This window comes from Ascaphus truei, chromosome 6, assembly GCF_040206685.1.
Source record: "Ascaphus truei isolate aAscTru1 chromosome 6, aAscTru1.hap1, whole genome shotgun sequence".
NCBI lineage: Eukaryota > Metazoa > Chordata > Amphibia > Anura > Ascaphidae > Ascaphus > Ascaphus truei.
Genome location: NC_134488.1, coordinates 24997320 through 25022640, shown reverse-complemented (window position 1 = coordinate 25022640; position 25321 = coordinate 24997320). Strand labels below are relative to the sequence as shown.

The following is a 25321-nucleotide window of genomic DNA, read 5'->3' as shown; positions in this document are numbered from 1 at the left end:
CTGTATATTTAAAGATGGGAAGGGGGAGGGGGAAAAAAAAATACACTCACAAGGGTAAAAGTGTTAAAAGCATGTCGTGATAATATCACCACCATCCGGTATCTGTGCTTCGCTCAAACGTCCGTCAGTCTCTAGATGATGATGGACGATCCGTGATCATCAGGATGTTCAGGGCGTAAGAGAAGTATCACCAAAATCGTGCTGGAATCCCAGAGAATCTCCTTGCTGGATGGCCTCTGTGATGTTGGACGCACGAACCGGCCTGTTCATGCGCACACGTGATGACGTAATGTCCGTATGTTTTACGTGATGACGCTCCCTGACGCGTTTCGTCACACTCGGGCGACTTTGTCAAAGGGTAATGGAGAGGGTCTGGACGCATGTGTATATATACACTAATGGTAACGTGGCAACCCCTTGAACCAGCTGAATGGGATATTACATTAATGGAAGCTAAATCAACTGCTAAATACCACACTAATGACTATAGACATGGAGGTAAAAGGAAAAGCGGACCAAGCCATACATCCTAGGAAGGCTCGTATACAAAAATGCCATGAGGAGGAGATTAACATATACTAATAAAAACGAAAAGGGAATGATGCAAATGAATGAATAACACTGTAATTAAAAATATAATTAAAAATATGATTAAAACGTGTGTGTGTCTCTCTGTCATAACTAAATAAATGATATTGCTGCTGAACTCTACAATACCTGTACTGGAAATTCTATCAGAGGGTCAATACAGTCAACACACTATAATTGAAACATGTATGAACAAATATAAACTAAAAATCTAAAAATCTGCATATTCAATTACTACAAATCTGATGAATGAAAAGCAAGAAAATACATGAAAATGGATAGGGAAATATATGAAAATATATCAAAGGCATAATCCATACATATACCTGATTGTCATACTAAAAAATATATATATATCAGTCATTAAAAAATATAAATGTGAAAATATATAAATATTGGATATGAGTAATATCTGAACCTAACAGAAAATAGACTAGTACATATAAACTAAATACAACCGAACACAGCTTGCAAGAAAGCAGCTTGCAAAGAAGCACCAGGAGTCACTCCACACGAGCACAAGGAGCAGAGCCACAGGGTTTGATTACTGTCTTCATTTGCTATTGCCATTAACCTTTCATTGACTGTTGTGGACTCCTGGTGCTTCTTTGCAAGCTGCTTTCTTGCAAGCTGTGTTCAGCCTTTACTGTACCATTGCCCACAGTTTCTTGTAGTACTTGTACTACTGGCATTGACTTTAGTGGATTCTTGCTGCCCTGCTATTAGCTGTTTAGCTGTATTTAGTCTACACTGTATGTTTGCTATCTATTTTCAGGGGTGTCTGATTTGACCAGTTATAGGGGAAGGGAGGCTTAGGGAAGTACCTCTGGGACCTTTTGGACCAGGGGGAATGGGCCAGATGAAGAGGTAGTCCCTCGAAACGTTGCCCCCCTAGCATACTTGCCTTTCTCCGTTTTTTGTGTATATTTTTTGTGTTTCATGTTTTTTCCCCTTTTCCTTTCCCCCCCCCCCCCACCCCTCACTTTGTGACATGCCCATTTGTGACACTGGTTTCTGCAAACACATTTGATTTATTTCTGGTTCGTTTTATTATTAAATGTTTATTCTGCATTACAACTGTTTTCATCATTTAGCTATTAGACAGTGAGTGCTGGTACTTACATAGATTTGTTAGTACTATACAGGGGAATAAGGGTCCCCTGTGGTTCCGTGCACCCTGCAATTGCATTAATTTAACACTATCAGAGTGCTGTCTATCGTCCCCTTTTACCTTTAAATTATTATTGTTAGATTACTACACAACATATGCAGTGTATGTACAACAGAACACTTAATTTTACAACGCATTCCTGCATGAACATTGTATGTTGTATGGTGTTTAAAATAAATGTGCCAATTAGGTTGACATGTACATTTATGTTAAGATGGATAATGTACAGGTTGGCAGAACCATATCATTGTCATTTCGTTATGTCATGCTGATATTTTGCCATAAATACTCCTACTACACAAACTTCATGTTAATTATGTACACATGTTAATAAAATTCTGATGTTATTCTTCTATATAGTTGCTCCTGCAGCTCTTGTGACACCTGACACTGAACATGTCTCATCACCTGTCTCATCAAGGTCATCATCAAGAATGGAAGGTGAGTGTATGAGGTGTAGCACATCTAATGTGTACATTTGTAGAATTTAATTTGCCATGCAAAATAAATGCCTTTCACATGTAATGAAATTCACATCAGTTATTGTCACAGAAGATGTAGTGTTTCCTGACAACATGTATTGTGTGTGTTGTAAACTATCAGCTAGGAGTTGTGAGGTTACAACAACCTTTCATTCATTCTTCTTTCACACTGAGTCGAAACATCATTGTTACTTCAAGCATCATCTTTTAATTGGACACAAATTAATAATTATGGAAACATGTTATGTGTTCCACTATGAGAACAACTATCATTATAATGAAAAAAAATTGAAATTTCCATGGCAGTTCATAATGTCTTTCTTTATTTGTAGAACCAGATGTTGCCACTCAAGGACAAATTCACTCAAGTGACCATGAAGATGTTGACATTCCTGGATTAACACAGCATTCAAGTCCTCCTGCTCGTGACACCTACTCAGCTATTGCAGATTCTGAAGAACGAATCTTGGGTGAAGAAAATCGTCGCCATTCAGAAATGATGTCAGTGCTTGAAAGGATGATATCACTGAATGAAAGGATGCATGAAAAGTCAATATCACAAATGTCACAAATTCATAACGTCATCATCCAAGTTCCTAAAGATTTCCAAAATGTAAACAGGACATTACAAGCACTAGTTCTCAATGTAAGCCAAGCAAATCAGTTGAGAATGACAGCAAGAGAACAACAATTCCACTTTACCCCATCTGAGGATGGATCTTTACATGATGCTACTTTTTCTCCTGAGTCATCAGTTCTTCATTCCCCAGTTCTGGATGATACCGGTACAGTAGGTGCAAGTTCTGTGCAGGTCCCTGTCAACATCCAACCGCTTACATCTGTTCAAAATCTGGAACCGACACCTACAAATGAGACACAAAAAAAGAAAGTTAGGGCAACAATTACTACTAACCAGCTTTTGTAAAAAGATTAAAACACCAAAACAAGAAATTGCTCCACCATCACTCTTGCAATGTTTATCAACTGCTTCACAACTGCCACAGCCCACACCCAGTGCCCCTGAAGTGCAACAGCCCACACCCAGTGCCCCTGAAGTGCAACAGCCGACACCCAGTGCCACTGAAGTACCACAGCCCACACTCAGTGCCCCTGAAGTGCAACAGCCCACACCCAGTGCCACTGAAGTACCACAGCCCACACCCAGTGCCACTGAAGCGCCACAGCCCACAACCAGTGCCAGTGAAGTGCAACAGCCCACACTTAGTGCCACTAAAGTGCCACAGCCCACACCCAGTGCCCCTGAAGTGCAACAGCCCACACCCAGTGCCACAGAACTGCCACAGGCCAGTACAAGTCGTACAGTTAAGGCCAGAGTAATTGGCAGAGGGAAAAGGCAAACACAACAGCCAACAAGCAGGCCTGTGACTCGCTCTCAAAAGGATAAACAAAAATAAATAATCACATTCACTTAATTTGTTGGTGTCCTGGTGGTGTTTACTGCACACTATTTCATACATAGTGTATGTATGATCATGTACAGATGCTTCATAACATTCAAGTATGTCCTTGTACACATGAATGTTTAGAAATGCTCACTGACTGAATGAAGGCATATTTGATAACATATGAATATGTATTAATCATCAGTTGATTAATGGTATAACATTATTACACACTTGGCATGTTAATGGAAGCTGACATTCACTTAGCTCTTGTTCAAGATGAGATGTATGTGGGTTATTTTTGTAATGTAGATAGTCATTTCATGCTAATATTATTGACATACAACTTTAAGTAACTACCCATATAACAGCATACATTTTTATGTTATGTTTTCTGGTGTATTAACTCTGTTAGACATTACTTACCTTAATCTTCTTTCATAGTTCATAATGTTGGCATGTGATCATGTATGATTTTTGGTTACAATAACAGATCTGTAAGTGTGTATGAATATATCTGTAGTCTCTCTGTATCTCTATGGATATATGTATACACACACACACACACACACACACACACACACACACACACACACACACACACACACAGTGTGTGTGTGTGTGTGTGTATATATATATATATATATATATATATATATATTAACTGATACATATATATATATATATATATATATATAAAAACAAACATCACAGCTTGCACTCAATGTACTGGTTCATATAGACAGGTGCTAGTCTCAAATAATAGAAAAACAACATTACCATTCTCTCGTCCGGTAAAGAAAGACTGCACTTGGTTCAGTAATCATGAAAAACTGTATTGGGCATCTGAATAAAAAAGATAAGTCACCCAATCCGACGTTTCGGTCCTGGAATAGGACCTTTCTCAAGGGGGTGCAATGACAGACTGATAGACAAGCATATATATACCCTCACCACATGTGACAAACACACCTGACTCACATTACCTACAATCCAAATCTCTGCAAAAATCACCTGCCAGGTGTGTGTAATGAGCCGTCGCCATCTTGGAGGGGGTGTCTGTGAAGGTAATGACGTCACTGATCTGCCTTCATTCACTGCTACTATGTATCTACCCTATAGTAAGGTCAGTCTTGCAGCCTGTCTGCCTGCCAGAACGACCACTAGGTGGCGTACCTGCCTATTCCCAAGCTAAAGTCAATGGGGCATGCAGAAAGAGTGAAGGACAGCCTTAGGCTGTCTATACAGGCAGCAACAAAGCACCAATCAACCCAAAAATTGGAAATAATGATATAGCAAACTATGGGGAGAGAAAAAAAAAAAAGGGGGAGTAATGCTTCCCATAAATAACTGGTAATGTAGCCAAAAAAAACCCTTACTGCACATCAATAAACTGGATCAATCCTATGGGACAAGGCTCATCAAACATAACAGTGTAACATAGAAACCATCCATACTAACACAAAAGGAAAGGGATATGTGAACACACGAGGGATATACATACTTACACAAAGAAAACTAAAAACAATTTAGTCACGCCGTGTCTGATATCTATACATACTACTATCCTACAATACCCTATATCCCAGAGTCACACACAGAGAGACTGAGACAGCAGGCAGGAAGATAATACAAACAATGACTGCAGCAGCAGCGCACCGTACGTTTCATGTGCATGCAGTAAGGAACAGCAGAACTACAGTAAATGAAAGGCCAATCATAAAAAAGGCCAATTATAGAAAACATCCCAAGTTAAGGTCCTCATTAAGACCCTTTGGGGTCACCGTATTCAGATTATATATGAGTCTTGCTTCCATTTGCAATAACAGTTTGTTCCTATTGCCGCCCCTGTTTGAAACATGTGCCTGTGCGATCGGCATGCAACGGAACGTGGCCAGGCTATGTTTCAGAGTTTTAAAGTGCCTAGCCACGGGCTGGTGTTTCAACTCATCTTGGTCTGTGGTCTCCAAAAGTGCCTTCCTGATGGAGGACCTGTGCATCGCAATTCGTTCTTTCAGCATTCTTGTTGTTTTCCCCACATAGTACAGTCCGCAGGGGCATCTAATAATGTACACTACGAAGCGTGATTCGCAGTTTAAGAAATGCGAGATTTTTATGGGAATACCACTGTGTGGATGTGCATAGGTTTTACCTAACAGAAGGTATTGACAATTAACACAACCCTTGCATTTGTAGACTCCAGGTGATTGTTTGAGCCAGGTCGTTCTGGTAGAGTATTTATCCACAGGATCTGCTGAAGTAAGCATGTCCCCCATAAGAGAGGGCGTAGCGTGGGGGACATGCTTACTTCAGCAGATCCTGTGGATAAATACTCTACCAGAACGACCTGGCTCAAACAATCACCTGGAGTCTACAAATGCAAGGGTTGTGTTAATTGTCAATACCTTCTGTTAGGTAAAACCTATGCACATCCACACAGTGGTATTCCCATAAAAATCTCGCATTTCTTAAACTGCGAATCACGCTTCGTAGTGTACATTATTAGATGCCCCTGCGGACTGTACTATGTGGGGAAAACAACAAGAATGCTGAAAGAACGAATTGCGATGCACAGGTCCTCCATCAGGAAGGCACTTTTGGAGACCACAGACCAAGATGAGTTGAAACACCAGCCCGTGGCTAGGCACTTTAAAACTCTGAAACATAGCCTGGCCACGTTCCGTTGCATGCCGATCGCACAGGCACATGTTTCAAACAGGGGCGGCAATAGGAACAAACTGTTATTGCAAATGGAAGCAAGACTCATATATAATCTGAATACGGTGACCCCAAAGGGTCTTAATGAGGACCTTAACTTGGGATGTTTTCTATAATTGGCCTTTTTTATGATTGGCCTTTCATTTACTGTAGTTCTGCTGTTCCTTACTGCATGCACATGAAACGTACGGTGCGCTGCTGCTGCAGTCATTGTTTGTATTATCTTCCTGCCTGCTGTCTCAGTCTCTCTGTGTGTGACTCTGGGATATAGGGTATTGTAGGATAGTAGTATGTATAGATATCAGACACGGCGTGACTAAATTGTTTTTAGTTTTCTTTGTGTAAGTATGTACAGTATATCCCTCGTGTGTTCACATATCCCTTTCCTTTTGTGTTAGTATGGATGGTTTCTATGTTACACTGTTATGTTTGATGAGCCTTGTCCCATAGGATTGATCCAGTTTATTGTTGTGCAGTAAGGGTTTTTTTTGGCTACATTACCAGTTATTTATGGGAAGCATTACTCCCCCTTTTTTTTTTTTTTTTTTTTTCTCTCCCCATAGTTTGCTATATCATTATTTCCAATTTTTGGGTTGATTGGTGCTTTGTTGCTGCCTGTATAGACAGCCTAAGGCTGTCCTTCACTCTTTCTGCATGCCCCATTGACTTTAGCTTGGGAATAGGCAGGTACGCCACCTAGTGGTCGTTCTGGCAGGCAGACAGGCTGCAAGACTGACCTTACTATAGGGTAGATACATAGTAGCAGTGAATGAAGGCAGATCAGTGACGTCATTACCTTCACAGACACCCCCTCCAAGATGGCGACGGCTCATTACACACACCTGGCAGGTGATTTTTGCAGAGATTTGGATTGTAGGTAATGTGAGTCAGGTGTGTTTGTCACATGTGGTGAGGGTAAATATATGCTTGTCTATCAGTCTGTCATTGCACCCCCTTGAGAAAGGTCCTATTCCAGGACCGAAACGTCGGATTGGGTGACTTATCTTTTTTATTCAGATGCCCAATACAGTTTTTCATGATTACTGAACCGAGTGCAGTCTTTCTTTACCGGACGAGAGAATGGTAATGTTGTTTTTTTATATATATATATAAATATATATATTTATCTCTGCCACTGTTGTCAGCAAACAGGCCTTGCGTTAATGAGATATAAATGTTAGGACACTTGCTAAAATTATGGGATCAGTATGATTGAGCCCATAAATCACTCAGCTGTATTTAACTTTGAATATGATTACAACAAGGCCTACATACACACATCAATGGCTTTAGTTTAGCACTCTATATATAATATATATATATATATAATCAAAATGAACAGTACAGGCCTTCATGGCTGAAAAGAGGCCTTGTTTGCTGTTAAATTCAACTTATACACAGCTGACTCAAATAGGCCCTCAAACATACTCACCCAGTAATGTTATAAACTGTAATTAAGTGTTAATAGAATTACAACAAGGCCTGTTAGCACACAAGGCCTTCAATGTACAGATATATATATACATGTAGAGGTATCAGTACCGTGTTAGCCGAGCTTCAATAATCAAAAAATAAATAGATGATACCGTTCTGTGGCTAACGAAATGCTTTTATTTGTGCGAGCTTTCGAGATACACTGATCTCTTCTTCCGGCGATGTTACAATGAATGAAGCAAGGATTACTTAAAAACAGTGTCTCTTGGAATGTTATCTGTGCTGGTCCTTCCCCCGGTGTGGATGAGATTTATGGCTGGAGGTGTCAAAGGGTAACTGAAAGCAAGTGAAGAAAGAGTGTGTATGTGTATCAGTGTGAATAAAAATGAATGGAGAGCCCACAGTATAAACAGTGCTCTACACAAGGTGTGTGTGGAGTGAGAGGGGATATAAATGGTGTGGGTGGGTGTGGAAATGTGAGAGTTTGTAGCACAACTAAAAGTGTGTGTGGATACTATGTGGTCCCTATTGGTGTATAGGGATGGAAAAATAAGGAGTATTAGTATGTGTGAGAGACAGCTGTGTGTGCATACATATAGCACAGTATGTACATACATGGCCTTTAGCGCTCATGGGAAGAGAGTTCGCTAGTGTCAGTAATGACTCATAAAATTTCGATCTCTGTTTAGGCCACTGCTAAGTGTCCCGAACAGTTGCATAAATTTGTATTCATGCAACCGTCTCTCTTTCGGGGTTTTAAGATTACCTTTGAGTATGGCAACCCTCAGATCGTTCATCTTATGGCCAGAGTCAGAGAAATGTTCGCCAACAGGACTGTCTCTTGTTCCGCCTGATGAAGCACAACACTGTGTGAAACGCGTTGCGAAAGCCCTACGGTGCAGCTAGAAGTCAGCCCACAGGTGTACCTACCCCCAGCTGTCCCATCAACAACCAGAGACCCTTCAGCACGCCGGAGTGAGTTTCTCTGGGAAACCGGCATTTGAGGTGGGCTACTATTCACGGGTCCTGCGAGAAGCTGCAACCCGGAAGTAAGAACTATATGGTGCTGAGCCAGGCAGCCCCAGCACGTGGGTCTACCTTGTAAGCCTCTGCACCATCTCTTTATGCCCAGGACACCACCAGGACTGTTTCCTCTGCACCTTAATACTGGATGTACTTACCCTTATATGTAAGTTTTTATTGTTACTACTACTAACATGTTTTAATTAAATCTTGACCCTCGGTGCGCTTTTGTGTTTCATTCCCTGCTGTTGCCCGCGTTTGGAGCCATCCTGCGATGGGACCTGTGGAGGAGGGGTGCCTTCACATCACATCAGCTGCAAGAGGGAAGAGTTGATCCACTACGAGATCCTGTTAGGAAGCAAGAGCGCGGTTTGACTTTCTTGTCTGTATGATAATAAGGGTGCTTCAGGGAAGACCTGTTGCAGTCTTGTATCTTCCTGGAGGATGGGTTGTAGTTTCCTGGCGATCTTGCGTAGGGCTCCTAGGTGTGGGTTATATGTGACCACCAAAGGTACCCTGTCGCTTGTCTCCTTCTGTTTGTATTCAAGGAGATCACTTCTTGGTATTCTGGTGGCTTTGTGAATTTGCTGGTCTACAATTCTGTGGTTATATCCACGGTTTATAAAGTCTGATCTCAAGGCTTTAATCCGCTGGTCTCTGTCTGCTGTGTCGGAGCATATCCGGTTGTATCGTATGGCTTGACTGTAGATGGTTGCATGTTTGGTGTGTGTCGGGTGGAAGCTGTTGTCCCTCAAATAGCTGGCTCTGTCTGTAGGTTTGCGGTATACAGAAGTCTGTAGTTGGTTGTTCTTTATAGTAATGGTGGTGTCTAGAAAATGTACTTCATCCGGGGAATGGGTGAGTTTGAGGTTGATGGTCGGGTGGAAAGTATTGAAGTTGTCATAGAACTGTAGGAGGTCCTGTTCGCCAGAGGTCCAAATCAGGAGGATGTCATCGATGTAGCGAAGGTATGTAAGGGGTTTCAAGTGACAGGTGGACAGAAAGTCACTTTCCAGTTTTGCGCAGAACAGATTGGCATACTGTGGCGCCATCCGAGTACCCATAGCGGTCCCGGTAGTCTGGAGGTATGAGTCATTTCCAAATGTGAAGTAGTTATGGGTCAGAATAAATTCAATGAATTTATTAAATTAAAGACAACCGGGACCGCTATGGGTACTCGGATGGCGCCACAGTATGCCAATCTGTTCTGCGCAAAACTGGAAAGTGACTTTCTGTCCACCTGTCACTTGAAACCCCTTACATACCTTCGCTACATCGATGACATCCTCCTGATTTGGACCTCTGGCCAACAGGACCTCCTACAGTTCTATGACAACTTCAATACTTTCCACCCGACCATCAACCTCAAACTCACCCATTCCCCGGATGAAGTACATTTTCTAGACACCACCATTACTATAAAGAACAACCAACTACAGACTTCTGTATACCGCAAACCTACAGACAGAGCCAGCTATTTGAGGGACAACAGCTTCCACCCGACACACACCAAACATGCAACCATCTACAGTCAAGCCATACGATACAACCGGATATGCTCCGACACAGCAGACAGAGACCAGCGGATTAAAGCCTTGAGATCAGACTTTATAAACCGTGGATATAACCACAGAATTGTAGACCAGCAAATTCACAAAGCCACCAGAATACCAAGAAGTGATCTCCTTGAATACAAACAGAAGGAGACAAGCGACAGGGTACCTTTGGTGGTCACATATAACCCACACCTAGGAGCCCTACGCAAGATCGCCAGGAAACTACAACCCATCCTCCAGGAAGATACAAGACTGCAACAGGTCTTCCCTGAAGCACCCTTATTATCATACAGACAAGAAAGTCAAACCGCGCTCTTGCTTCCTAACAGGATCTCGTAGTGGATCAACTCTTCCCTCTTGCAGCTGATGTGATGTGAAGGCACCCCTCCTCCACAGGTCCCGTCGCAGGATGGCTCCAAACGCGGGCAACAGCAGGGAATGAAACACAAAAGCGCACCGAGGGTCAAGATTTAATTAAAACATGTTAGTAGTAGTAACAATAAAAACTTACATATAAGGGTAAGTACATCCAGTATTAAGGTGCAGAGGAAACAGTCCTGGTGGTGTCCTGGGCATAAAGAGATGGTGCAGAGGCTTACAAGGTAGACCCACGTGCTGGGGCTGCCTGGCTCAGCACCATATAGTTCTTACTTCCGGGTTGCAGCTTCTCGCAGGACCCGTGAATAGTAGCCCACCTCAAATGCCGGTTTCCCAGAGAAACTCACTCCGGCGTGCCGAAGGGTCTCTGGTTGTTGATGGGACAGCTGGGGGTAGGTACACCTGTGGGCTGACTTCTAGCTGCACCGTAGGGCTTTCGCAACGCGTTTCACACAGTGTTGTGCTTCATCAGGCGGAACAAGAGACAGTCCTGTTGGCGAACATTTCTCTGACTCTGGCCATAAGATGAACGATCTGAGGGTTGCCATACTCAAAGGTAATCTTAAAACCCCGAAAGAGAGACGGTTGCATGAATACAAATTTATGCAACTGTTCGGGACACTTAGCAGTGGCCTAAACAGAGATCGAAATTTTATGAGTCATTACTGACACTAGCGAACTCTCTTTCCATGAGCGCTAAAGGCCATGTATGTACATACTGTGCTATATGTATGCACACACAGCTGTCTCTCACACATACTAATACTCCTTATTTTTCCATCCCTATACACCAATAGGGACCACATAGTATCCACACACACTTTTAGTTGTGCTACAAACTCTCACATTTCCACACCCACCCACACCATTTATATCCCCTCTCACTCCACACACACCTTGTGTAGAGCACTGTTTATACTGTGGGCTCTCCATTCATTTTTATTCACACTGATACACATACACACTCTTTCTTCACTTGCTTTCAGTTACCCTTTGACACCTCCAGCCATAAATCTCATCCACACCGGGGGAAGGACCAGCACAGATAACATTCCAAAAGACACTGTTTTTAAGTAATCCTTGCTTCATTCATTGTAACATCGCCGGAAGAAGAGATCAGTGTATCTCGAAAGCTCGCACAAATAAAAGCATTTCGTTAGCCACAGAACGGTATCATCTATTTATTTTTTGATTATATATATATATTTATATATATATATATATATATATACATACATATCTATATACATATATATATATCTACACACAATATATAGTTAATTATATATAGATAAATATATATGTTCATATTTTTATATATATCTAATTACAGGCATACCCCGCATTAACGTACGCAATGGGACTGGAGCATGTATGTAAAGCGAAAATGTACTTAAAGTGAAGCACGACCTTTTCCCCACTTATCGAGGCATGTACTGTACTGCAATCGTCACATACGTGCATAACTGATGTAAATAACGCATTTGTAACAGGCTCTACAGTCTCCCCGCTTGCGCACAGCTTCGGTACAGGTAGGGAGCTGGTGTTGCTGTTCAGGACGTGCTGACAGGCGCATGCGTGAGCTGCCGTTTGCCTATTGGGCGATATGTACTTACTCGCGAGTGCACTTAAAGTGAGTGTACTTAAAGCGGGGTATGCCTGTATATATATATTTATATATATATCTATGTATATATCAAGAGAGACTAACAGAGAGAGTCAGAGAGAGAGAAACAGAGAGAGAAAGAGAGAGAAAGACAGATAAACAGAGAGAGAGAGAAAAACAGAAAAAGACACAAACAGAGAGATGTGTGTGTATGGTTAAATCTAGCTAAGTGTAACCAGAAATCTGTTCATCATAGCACTGTAGATGATTTCACACACATTGTTATTCTAATTCAAAGAGTCTACTTGCTTTGCACATATTGATTGCCTAAGCCGAAAATAAAGTTTCGATTCCTGTGAAAAGAGTATCTTACCCAAAGAATTTCAGCCAATTATTGTAACAAATTTCTTGTGGGAGAAAACCTAGGCGTATAACTGCTAGGTTGTATTATAATCTTGGAAGAAACCGCGAAGATAACATGTAACTATTCACACATTCAGCAGACATCCGTATGCGTTCAACTTAACACAACGTACACTTGAAGAGAGAAGAAATGGCAGAAGCTTCCACATTGCACAGCCATCCACGTAAATCATACAAATTTATGATTTATGAAGCAATCGAATCAACGCCAGAGAAAAGTGCAAACGTGGCCAAAATCTATGACTTGATCCAAAATAAATATCCATACAACCAAGAACCTGACAAACAACGAAATTTTAAAACTTCTGTACGATTCACTTTATCCGCAAATGAATGTTTTGAGCGTGTCCATGATCGGCTAGATCAACGATATGGATGCTGACATGTTGCGCCATCATTTAAACTTACCATGGAACATGGAACATATCTTCTATTAAATAGCATATTTTTGCCTAATACCAGTGACATTGAAGCCGCACCGACTGTCGCGTCTGCTGATATACCTGCACCCTACATTCATCAAGACCAGATGCAAGATGGACATAACTATGATATGTATCCAAAATTATATGGGCAATACCAATGTGGATGGGAAAACAACCAACAACTGTACGTACCTCCGGACGTCTTGTTTGAAGAAGCCACTGCAGATCCATATGACGCCCTCATGGAGATGTGTGTGATTCAAGATTCAATGGTTGCCTCAACCATGGATGATACTGTTGTGCCTTCCTGGAGCGAGCAGTTGCAGCCAAATCAGTTTTGACTTCTACAAGAATGGTAAATACAAATTTCGTTATGCCTTTACTCAAATTATATATGTGTACATTAATAAAATAAACCATTTGTTAGCCAAATGAATGTATACAGCTTAACATTGCAGACAGCCTTACATGTAGCGTGCACAAAGACATTATTTCCTATAACAATATACTACATGATGAACCATTAGTACACATTGGTGACGGAGTCCTAAATCATAGATGCTTATCGCTTTTAAAGTATCATTTCAACATGTTACACTAACTGTAACACACACGCCTCATTGTTTAGCATTCAACATATAAAAACAAAGTGTCGCCCACATATGACGTGGGAACCTGGTCATGTCCCAAGGCGTCCTTAAAAAGGTTACCGATGCAAGCCCCACCCCCAACTGACATGCATGCCTGAAACAGTATTGGCTGTGCCCGTAGCTTATTGTTACGGTCAGTGCAGTGTGTCATGCGCGCGCGTCGGTGGGGCGGTGCGTGCACAGCGCTTGAGGCCAATGTTCATTCAGTGGGAGGGGTGTTTGCGTGCATTTCACGTTGCCTTAACATGACGTCACACGTATTTTGTTCACTCATTGGCTGATCGTCCATTTTTGCCGTGGGCACACGTCTGTTTACAAAGTTTAGATATGTACGTGTGTTGAAGTGAATTTGTTTCGCTCCCATATCATAACTTTCAGCTATGATATGTGTAATGCTAACAGCACCATGGAGGGACATGTATTGAACGCACAGTGTACACATCGTTTTGTGCATGCGCTAAGACTTAGTCCACACATTCGTGACGTGCGCGCGCAACAGACGTTGTGCGCACACATTATTATGTATACAGGCACCGGAACTGACATATCAGTAGTAATGCCAGCAACGCGATTTGAAAAATGAGACAGTTCTGTATCTGTAGTTTTATCCTTGCAATTTAAACATATACGTCACTTATGCGTGAATATCCACAATCATATAGAGATGTGTTAAGCGTTGTCATGCTGAGACATAGATAAATGTGCCATATTTGAACATCATGTGTTTGCTGTATTTCACAGATGTCGAGGATGAATACATGGGACCAATGTATGATTTCAGATGGCCCAATCGTTATATTAGATGATTGTGACGACTAGCGAACAACTATTATAATAAATATGTAACAATGCTTTCAATGATTGGTGTGCAGATTAACAATCACTACATAATGTCATCGTTTAGTGCAAATATTTACTATGCACTTAATTATCATAATGATGTTGCTAAGCACGGAAGTTAGAACTTCTATTGATATTTTTTCTTTTCTACTAACATTATATGTATTGCCATGTGATATATGCAACCAACATTATCACTCAGCAAACACATTCATCTACTATATATTATAATCTCACGTGTGGCTTGTCAAAGAATGTAAATGGTACATAACAACTCGTCGGCATTGTATCTGAACGTACACAATAACAATAGTGAGGTGATAGAAACTGTTTAGTCTTGTGAATGTTATATTATCACCTAAGTTGTAGTGGTAACCTAACAGGCATGAGCTAATGAATGTTAGGTAAAGATCATTAAACCATTAACTTTTGTGTGTACATTTAATTCACACGAGTAACTATAGTTTAGTGTTATTAGTAAACGTTCAACACATACATAGCTAAGTGAGACCGATGATAAAAGCAACATTATTATGTTGGTTTATATTATTTCTGGTAGAAATACATGCATCACACCAAAACGACAACACACATACACACACAGTAGGTTGCTGAAATGTGTGCGTATGTAAATGTATACTTCATTTATGATCATATGTTGACAGTAGTTATAAAGGATCATGATCATTTTGAATCAGTAAAGTGAATGAAATAAAATTTTTAATAACTACATTGTCATTGTGTTGAATGATTTAGGAAAAGTAGAGAATTCCAAAAACCATACTTTGGAATGGTGTTAACATTTTGACAAATGTTAGATGAACGTCAAATCAACACACATATTTGACTTATACATACACATGTGACAATGTAGTAATGAACATGAAGATGAAGTGAGAGAAGAACTAATCACATACATTGCAATGTTAATGATGTTTAGTACATTAGGGTCTTTGCATACAAACATGCATTGAGTGTTACCATCGCTCATGTGCATGAATAGATGTTCTCCTCCCATAATCACTAGCTGAGCAGGGTTTATCCCCTTCTCTCCCCCCACCCCTATATTCCATGAATGGATGTTGTAACGTTGCCAAAATTACATGTTATGTAATGTACGTAATGATAAGAAAACACACTGCACAATAACCACCAAGTGTAGATAAACGCATGGACACAATACAGAAACGACATGTTTCTATTGTCACATCTTTTCATTACGTTCTGTTTATACATCCTGTAACTATACCTGTATCGAGGTTTGCACATCTTATGACAGATGTGAATTGAAATACATACCATGAGCAGAAATTGGAGTGATATACCTTGAAAAAGAAAACATGAATGAATATAAATCATTGTCATGACATGTTCATTAAGGTAAGCAACACACAGAAGTGACAATTTTGTATGTGATATGAAACAAAAATCTATAATACGTCAAATATGATCTTAAATACACAATAGTGTACACATCATTGTGACACACATGTCACACTCCAAAAGAAACATTGTATGTAACCATACTGCACTAGCTATTGACTATCAACATAGTAGGTTTATTGTGTATGCATAACCAAAAATAGCATGTACATAAAATATAGATTTTGTACACATTATTTCTTCACGTACATACAACACCTTTTAGTGGTAAGAAGTATAATACAACCTGTTGATGAATGACATACCGGTGCCACATGCAATTGTCCACACAGCAGAGAAGAGAAAGGTGTGCGAACCATAGTCATCTGTTTTCTAAGTGAATAGTATTTGTACAAATGTATTTATCATTACAATGAATTAATACATCTATGTAGTTCTATGAACATATATGTATTTGCTTCCATGAAAAATAGGTGTTTATGACATTCCGACGTGTCTCCACACCACAGGCTGTTTGCTCAGTGTCAGCTGGTAAATTTAAGGGATGCTCCTCCTCCAAGCCCTGACGTATGTCGGTTTGTACATTATTGCGGAGTGCCAGATTGTGCAAAATGCAACATGCAATGACAATATCTGACACTTTAGCAGGCTTATATTGCAATGCCCCCCCTGTTCTATCTAAACACCGAAATCGTGTTTTCAGAAGCCCAAATGTCCTCTCTATGACGGATCGGGTAGATATATGGGCAACATTGTACCTCTCCCCTGCTTCACATTGAGGGTTTGGCACCGGGGTCAACAGCCACGGCCTAATTCCGTATCCTGAGTCACCTATAATCCATCGTGCCAAAAAATGCAACAATTTGTGTTAACATTATTACATTGAACAGTTCATATAAAAACTATAGTTGTTTGTTAACACATCATAATATGTACTCACCCACCAGCCAACCAGGTCCAAAATAGCCTTCTTCGAAAGCATGGAAGACTGATGAGTTTCTCAGGATAGAGGAATCGTGACTGGAACCAGGGAATTTGGCTACCACATGCATAATCTTCATCGTGGCATCGCATACCACCTGTACATTCAGGGAATGGTAGTGCTTACGGTTGCGGTAAGCATGCTCACTCTGACTAGGCGGGATCAAAGCAACATGGGTGCAATCTATTGCACCCATCACACATGGTATCCCGGCTATGGTATAAAAGCCATTCCTGACTTCCAGCCATTCTGTGTGCTCTGTAGGAAAATGAATATAATTCCTAGCGCGTCTATTGAGTGCACATAGAAACTGGGTAAAGGCCCGCGAGAATGTAGATTGCGAGACCCCGCCCACTATGCCCACAGTTGTCTGGAATGACGCAGAAGCAAGATAATGTAATGAGCACAGCATTTTAACAAGCCCAGGGACTGCATGACCTCTGGCTGTCACAAAATCTAAATCTCCCCGTATCTCTTCATAAAGAGCTAAGATTGCTGCTGAACTCAAACGATAGCGACTTACAATCTCCTCCTCACTCATCCCATCTAACAAGGTTCTCTCCCTGTACAAACGAGGACGAGGCACAACTTCTCTCCTCTCTCTTCTCCTCTCATCTCCTTGCCCTCTCCCTCTCCTGTCCGCGTGCCTGTCCCTGTCACTGTCCCTGTCTTCTCTGTCCCTGTCGCTTCCTTGGCGTGTGACATCCTCTCCATCAGCAAGACTCTCGTCCAATAGAATCTTGCTCCGTGTCATAAACATTTGCATCATTTTCAGGTCTGTAGCTGTGAATGCGCAGTTAATTGCCCTCCTTTAAATACCTATGTGATGATGTCAGGTGACTTGCTGAAGTGCAAGGTGTTACATTAACATATCCAAGTTGTTCACTCCCAACGTGTATCCAGTACCAATTAAACAGATTATTTATGTGTGTTCAACAGGCAATCATGATATTTGAGAATGATGTAACGTTAAGCTTTGTACAACCATTCATTGGCAAGTATTTCTGGAATGTGTAATGCATGTACCACTTCTGAACGCAACACTCAGTCATCTAATTAGGATACAACCATGACATTGACGTTGAGAAACTACGTTGCAACATGTGCAATTTGGCATGTTATTGTCACCTGTTCACATGAAGTAATTGTAAAGTGCATATGCATAATTTAATGCCAGCAGGATAGTTGCTATTGATTCAGTTTCAATCGTGTAAAAATGAGTAACTATTATAGATGTGTGTATAAGTTAGCATGAAGTGATTCTAATGCATCGTGTACAATGTAAACATGCAATGTTATTGAGTGTCCAATTGTGGACGTCATCAAAAGAGGGAGGTCACAAAGTACATGTAAACATGAAAACAAACAGCTACATTTACATTTGATCATGCGTTACACATTCAAAGCATTCTGTAATGTATACCAACATTACTATACGCTGGATCTGTTAGATGTGTGAAATGTGTTACATCATATAATAAATTGAAGCACACTTAAGTAACATGTTTGATATTATGTGACCTGTTCCTTTAAGAGTTGAGTATAGGATTTTCTCTTGACACATCATAACATTAAGACTAATGTGACACGCAAATCATCATAACATTGAAAAGTACAATGTTATGCCAATAATAAACGTAAGGGGTGACACGATGAAGTGAATGACCTCGACACTGTGTATATATAAAAAATTAACAAAGAATAAAATCGCGCTCACACTGTTGCCAAAGGCAAAGCGCATATAGACCACAACAGGGTATCAAATGGAAACAGCTAAGTTGGCTCATATAACAGGCAACCAGCTGGAACACCCTTTGAAGGAGCTGCTTTTGTCTCATAGGGTTATATTATCCTTTTTTATCGTATCACTAATTTTTGTATCACTGATAATTGGAATACAGTAGTAGCTTTTAAAACTATTCACTACTGGGTTAAGTACCCACATTTGGTATTAGGATCTAATATATCGTTAATAGTGCTCCTTTGCACTCACTTTTGTCACTTTCTCTTACAGTGCTATTAGTCAATGATGAATGACAGGGCATGGTGGATTGGCTCATCGAGCGGATACAGGTGGTAGCTGGTGTACAAATTCACCTGGACTCTGCATGTACAAGGTTCTACTGTAGCAAGGTCCTCTAAAAGGTGGGTTTCCTCCTGGGGTGTTTTTTTGTGTGTGTGTTTGTTTTCTATACCAGGTGGCACGTGGGTTCTCGGGAGCTGAACCCCCTGATTCCTGAAATACTTACCTCCATAGATCATGACAGTAGCAGCCACGGCTGGACGAGCAATATGGCGATTTAAAGATCAAGCGGCCACGTCACACGGGACCTTTAAACATTGTTACGCCGATGCTCGCCACAAACCGGGACCGGACCGCGGGGCTGAGGTGGGGTTATATAATCACCGACCTGAGTCCACGCAGACTGATCCGGAGTGCGCAGTTCGTAGTCGTACATCGCAGGGTCAGGATTGGAGAAGGCAGCATCGTCGTTATGGAAGCAGGAGTTCGGCAACAGGTAGTCAGGATTTCCCCGCTTCAGCTTAGGAGCGTGAGCGCGGGGGTGGCTTCTGCGCGAGGAGCGGCCTCGGCCCATGACGCCGATCTCAGCAGGAGGAGACAGCAGGCTGGCCGAAGTTCACCGCAGGGCAGCGTCGGGTAGAACCAACGCTTCAGCGCAGAAGTCCAAGGCAGGTCACTGCAAGAGGATCGCAGCAAGCCGCAGGAAAGGAAGGGTAGCCACTGCTAGGAGGGAATGCAGCAGGTACCGGTGCTGGCAACACGCTTCAGCACAGACGTCCCGGGTAGGCCACTGCAGGAGAATAGCAGCAGGCCAGTGCTGGCATCAACGCTTCAGCACAGACGTCCAGGGCAGGCCACTGCAAGGAGATAGCAGCAGGCCGCAGGAAAGGAAGGGTAGCTACTGCTAGGAGGGAATGCAGCAGTACCAGTGCTGGCATCAACGCTTCAGCACAGACGTCCAGGATAGGCCACTACAGGAGAATAGCGGCAGGCCACAGGACAGGAAGGGTAGCTACTGCTAGGAGGGAATGCAGCAGTACCAGTGCTGGCATCAACGCTTCAGCACAGACGTCCAGGGTAGGCCACTGCAAGGAGATAGCAGCAGGCCAGTGCTGGCAACAACGCTTCAGCACAGACGTCCAGGACCAGGCCTCTGGATACTCAGGAACTTGGAAGGTAAGAACGCTAGGAGAGAGGCCTGGGGTGGTTTGTGGCAGAGACAGTAACATAGAGGTAGGAATAGTTATGCTCGGCGCTGGTTCAGAGCCAACGCCTAGAATATAAAGGGCGGAGATCCAATCACAGGAGGAGGGTGTGTGAGAATTCCTCCAATGAAGTAACACAGGGCAGAAGCTGCAATGAGAGGCAGCACCTGTGCCATAGATTGCCAGAGGAAGCCTGCAACTGCACAGGTCTGCAAGGCAAAAGTCAAAGCCAGTAGTGGATTCCTTACAGTACCCCCCCCTTCAGGTGAGACCTCCGGACGAACAAGATCCATCACAGATTTGGGGGACATGGAATTGTTCCTAAACCTCCTTAGGCGAGAGGTGGCGTTGAAAGCCCATAGTTTGTTGGGATTCCTTACAGTACCCCCACCACTGGGTGAAAAGCCTGGGTGAACAGGACCATTCATAGGTCTGGGAGACATTGAGTTGTTCCTGAAGTGTCTCCGGCGAGAATTAGGTCCACAATCCAGATGTACATTGGCGAGTGCCATGAAAGACAGCGGTGGTACTGCAGTTCTTAGTACATGGACAATGGGACCTGAGGGCTCCGGAATGGGAACATCGGAAGGACGGTAGCCAGGTGTCCGGTGCATAGTAATAGTCCAAGAGTACGGGACACAGGACACAGATTGTCAGACAAAAATGGCAGAGGGACCTTCAGAGAAGGCAATGTCTTTGGTGAAATCAGCACGGAGGAAGTTGCGAGAGTCTTTAGCTTCCAAGGAATTCCGGGTGGTGGTTAGCAAGGGAATGGGGCGGGAGGGTTCACTACACACTATTGCAGCGGTACTTTTGATACCAAGCAGGGTTGCTATCCCAAGCAATTTGCGAGAGTCTGTAGCAGTGTGTATGCAACTCATGGTACTGGCAGTTGAAGAAGGATCCGCTTCCTTTGGTTTGTGATCTTTAGAGAGAATCAAATCCGAAATTGTGGCCTTGGCGAAGGACATAATAGGCATGTCTATACCCATAGTGGACCCATAGAGAACAGGAACGGACGCTTCAGGTAAAGCGACGAGGTCCAGTAAGGGTGTCTTCGTCTTAGGGAGAGGCCAATTGCCATACCGATTGGGCACTTTGGGCACCGCACAGAGACCTGCGAGTAAGGAGTCTGTTTGAAAGGTGAGAAAACAGATTTTATCCAAAAAACAAGGCAGGCGGTTTAGCGGTGCATCAACCTTAGGGAAAAAAGTCTTGGGGTTAAAGCTGGGTGCCTCCAACACAGAGAAAGAAGACAGAGAACTAGAGCTTGGCTTCGGAGTGGAGGTCCCAGGTACCCAGGTCTCACATGATACTGTGGGAGAAGCAATGCAAATTGTTACTGTTTTAAACATAGGGTCTTTAACATCGGTAGCTCCAGGCACCTTTTTGAGAGGTAACCCTAGTTTTGGGACAGGACAGTCAATAGCAAGTACCCCAAGTATTGTGGAAGACACAGAGAAAAATAAGTCCATTTTAAAGACGGGATCTTCTGAAAAAAGGCAACGTTCCAAATGCGATACCCCTGAGTGCGTGGTAGTAGACATACAGTCAGTAGTGGATACCCCGAATACTGTGGGCGAATCAGCGTGAAACAGTATTATTACAGGAATGGGCATCCCAGACTTAAAGTCATTTTTAATCATCCCGGAGGCTGTGGCATGATCCGTGAGAGAAACTGGGGTAAACTCTCCAACAGACACAAGGGACATCTTGTTTGTTACAGAATTGGGTCCCTGAGAATCCCTAGTGAGGGCATCAGACTCCATGGGAGACTTAGTGACAGGGGTTTTGGAGCTGATTAAAGGAATGGCAGGTATCACAGATTTACTAGGAGAAATACCTTGCAAAACAGAAATTTTAGTAAAGGTGATAGGCATCACAGATAGGGCAGACAGAAGTAAGCTAGGCAAGGTTGCTTCTATAACAGAAGATTTGGCAGCGGCAAAGCTTAACTCAGCGGCTGCTGGAGAACCTTTAACTACAGTGAGAAGGGACTGCAGTTTTACAAAGTCAGGGATAAAGGGAGTCTCAAACTTGAAAGCCTGATCATTCAAAAAGAAGGGCCCTAACTTTAATGGTACTGAGGAAGCAACAGCAGATACGCTGATCTCAGAAGGGGTCACTTGGAAAGGAGAATAATATGTACTGTTCGCTTTAAACCCTAGGATTTGGGAAAAGGAGAACTCAGACAGTGCAAGTGGGGCAACCACGACTGTGCTGGCCTCTGAAGTGGGTATTTGGGAAAGAGTGTCTGGGACTTCAGAAACGACAACAGATTCCACGAAAAGGGGTCTATGCTCAGAAGCAGGGGTCTCAGCTCTCTGAGTGGCAGACGGGGTGAGTGAAATACCTAGGAGTAGGGATTCTGCGAACAGGTTTAGAGAAACAAACGGCTCCAGAATACTTTTTACTGGAGCCAGTATTATTGCCGAAAGTTCAGGGGGCATAGCCCCGAGAATTTTAGCCGAGTCAGAGGACAAAAGGGGTTGATCCTCTGAGGCTAAGGAGGTGTCCCTGACTGACGAACTAAAGGGATCTACCAAGGAAGGTTCACAGGGCTGACCTGCAGGGGTTAACATAGGAAAAACCCCAAGGGTTAAATTACTCTGTACCTGAGAATCAGAGAAATAGAAGCTAGTCTCCGAGAGTGGGGTCATAGGGGGTTCTGCCTCTTGCCCTAGGAACCTATCATTAGACTGCGGAATACTAGGGTTAGCAGTAGGAACCTCACAGAGCAGACTAGCAGGGGTTAATACAGAAAAAACCTCGGAAACAGAGCTTAGAATTTTTGGTTTAGGAAAAGAGGGCAAACAGGATTCATTCTCTGGTGCTAGGGAAGACACACTGACCTGGGTACTGCAGGGATTTACAGTGGGGAACGCATAAGCCTGACTAGCAGGGGTTAAGACCGAAATAACCTCAGGGACAGAACTTAGGGAGGTTAACTCAGGATTAGGGAGCGTGGCAGCTTCTTCCTTAGCGGGCAGCGACAGAGAAATGGTTTGACCATTCTTAGGAGAGAGAGATAACCCCACAGGTTTAGTAACAGGACTGGTAGCACAGAGAATCTGCCAAGCAGCAGCATAGCTGGCAAGGAGGGGATCCTGTTCTATTATGTGAGTGTCTAGTGTTGAGGAAAATACATGGAGTGTATCTTGAGACTGAGCCAACATGAGGAGGGCGCTCTGTTCTACTAGATGAATGTCCAGTGATGAGGCCAGGGCATAGATTGCCTCTTGGGCGTCGGCCAGTTCCATAGGGTTCACATTATCCCAGGTTAAAGGGGAATCAGGGGAGCGAATACATTCGGCTAGAGACTGTTTTAAGCTCAGGATACAGTAAGCCTTAATAAAGAGATCACAACGGCATTGTCTTTGCAAAGGGGTTAAACCTTCATAGGTAAACATTTCTTCCATCAGGGGTATTACTTCACACAAATACTGGCCTTCATAGTGGGACTGATACGCAGGACGGGACATAACTTCAGTTGGAAAATTGCCATCCCCCGCCACGGCGCGGTCCGGTTTTAACGGGCCGAGCATACTGTTACGCCGATGCTCGCCACAAACCGGGACCGGTGCGCAGTTCGTAGTCGTACATCGCAGGGTCAGGATTGGAGAAGGCAGCATCGTCGTTATGGAAGCAGGAGTTCGGCAACAGGTAGTCAGGATTTCCCCGCTTCAGCTTAGGAGCGTGAGCGCGGGGGTGGCTTCTGCGCGAGGAGCGGCCTCGGCCCATGACGCCGATCTCAGCAGGAGGAGACAGCAGGCTGGCCGAAGTTCACCGCAGGGCAGCGTCGGGTAGAACCAACGCTTCAGCGCAGAAGTCCAAGGCAGGTCACTGCAAGAGGATCGCAGCAAGCCGCAGGAAAGGAAGGGTAGCCACTGCTAGGAGGGAATGCAGCAGGTACCGGTGCTGGCAACACGCTTCAGCACAGACGTCCCGGGTAGGCCACTGCAGGAGAATAGCAGCAGGCCAGTGCTGGCATCAACGCTTCAGCACAGACGTCCAGGGCAGGCCACTGCAAGGAGATAGCAGCAGGCCGCAGGAAAGGAAGGGTAGCTACTGCTAGGAGGGAATGCAGCAGTACCAGTGCTGGCATCAACGCTTCAGCACAGACGTCCAGGATAGGCCACTACAGGAGAATAGCGGCAGGCCACAGGACAGGAAGGGTAGCTACTGCTAGGAGGGAATGCAGCAGTACCAGTGCTGGCATCAACGCTTCAGCACAGACGTCCAGGGTAGGCCACTGCAAGGAGATAGCAGCAGGCCAGTGCTGGCAACAACGCTTCAGCACAGACGTCCAGGACCAGGCCTCTGGATACTCAGGAACTTGGAAGGTAAGAACGCTAGGAGAGAGGCCTGGGGTGGTTTGTGGCAGAGACAGTAACATAGAGGTAGGAATAGTTATGCTCGGCGCTGGTTCAGAGCCAACGCCTAGAATATAAAGGGCGGAGATCCAATCACAGGAGGAGGGTGTGTGAGAATTCCTCCAATGAAGTAACACAGGGCAGAAGCTGCAATGAGAGGCAGCACCTGTGCCATAGATTGCCAGAGGAAGCCTGCAACTGCACAGGTCTGCAAGGCAAAAGTCAAAGCCAGTAGTGGATTCCTTACAAACATGCATGAGATACCAGAAGCACCCACGGAGGTAAGTGTCTCGGGAAGCATGAATCCCGGGAGCTGAAATTAACATTCCGGAGACCCCCTGCTTCCCCCACAGGGGGAATTTCCCCCCCCCTATGCATTGCTCTATTAATTTATCTACAGTAGAATAAACTTCTGTGACTATTTACCTCACAGTTGTGTCTTAGTGTTTTGTGTTGAGTGCAAGAGGTAAGTTCACTGATGAGGCCGCAAAGGCGAAGGGGCAATTGAAAAAACCCGCCAATCATGTTATTTTCCTGATCATTTACACTTCATTACAAATGAAGCAAATGTTACAACGATACAATGAGGTTTGAACTTGTATCGCTGTGAAGCATAATTGCCACCAACTCTGTCCCTTTAATAGTTTGCAAACTATTT

The 25321-nt window shown here is 43.3% G+C and overlaps 1 protein-coding gene across 1 annotated transcript in view; it reads right to left on the bottom strand.

Moving 5' to 3' along the window:
* The window catches only part of LOC142496764 (phospholipase A2 homolog otoconin-22-like), a 399541-nt gene that overhangs the window by 122061 nt on the left and 252159 nt on the right, over window positions 1-25321 (bottom strand).